Source organism: Seriola lalandi, unplaced genomic scaffold, assembly GCF_002814215.2.
Source record: "Seriola lalandi dorsalis isolate HSWRI2012SDOR001 ecotype SW California unplaced genomic scaffold, Sedor1 jcf7180002052274, whole genome shotgun sequence".
In the NCBI taxonomy this organism is placed as follows: Eukaryota; Metazoa; Chordata; class Actinopteri; order Carangiformes; family Carangidae; genus Seriola; species Seriola lalandi.
Window position 1 is genome coordinate 3898814 of NW_019522827.1, and position 920 is coordinate 3899733.

The following is a 920-nucleotide window of genomic DNA, read 5'->3' on the forward strand; positions in this document are numbered from 1 at the left end:
TCCATCCTCCTCCTCCTCCCCCCTCCTTAAAAAAAGTATGCACTCCTGACTCCAGCAAGTTGCAGATCGCAGCAGAGTTCTCCTCTTTTTCCTCTCATTTGTGAAGCTTTTGTCACCTCAGAACGAGAGAGGACGAAATACTCCGCAGCTCTCACTGTCACAACTGTTTCACTACAGGAGATGCGCTTATACCGCACTTTTACCGCAATCGCAGTTTGCAAACCAAGTCGCTTTGCCGCAATGAGTTAAATCCGGAAATGGACATCTGTAACCACCTCCTCTAAAAACTCTCCATTGTTATTGTCACGATGTACCATCTTGTGAAACTAATGCAACTCTGGAGAAAAATACCTGTTTTGCCACTTTATTGGTGGTGGTTAACATTATTCACCTCCTGCTGAAATTTCTGCTGAATCGACCACAGGATGAGCGAGGCGCTGTCCGTGGTGCTGAACCGCTCAGCCTGTCGTGTCCACCTCCCTAACCTCCCAGAGCATGCAGGGTAATTTACACAACACACTGCACACACAGTTGATGTTGATGCTAAACCTTATGTTGCTTCGGCGCCAAGTTGAAGAGAGCATGCATGCGAGATTTACAGATGCAGTTGTAGCCTATTGCTGCCTTGTAAAAGAAACAGGACAACATGTAACTCTAAGGTGGCGGGCAACACGTGTGGACTGACGCAGGTCCGCTGCGGAAAGTTGTTTACAAGTGGAGAACTGAAGGAGCCTTAGCTCTAATCTGAGCTTTGACTCTGACAAATATACATGAACGAGGGGCTGTCTCGCTCTCTCGCTCTCTCTCTCTACTCACATTTGCTTTACTGGCACACAGGGTTGCCCAAACAGTAAAATATATCATGTGACAGATGTTAGAAACATAAGAAACAGGGTCAGCAAATTTTGATTTTCCCAAAC

General features: G+C 46.4%; 1 long non-coding RNA gene across 4 annotated transcripts in view; it reads right to left on the reverse strand.

Moving 5' to 3' along the window:
• Nucleotides 1–920, reverse strand: part of LOC111650337 (uncharacterized) — a 49478-nt gene that overhangs the window by 47493 nt on the left and 1065 nt on the right. The window lies entirely within an intron of this gene.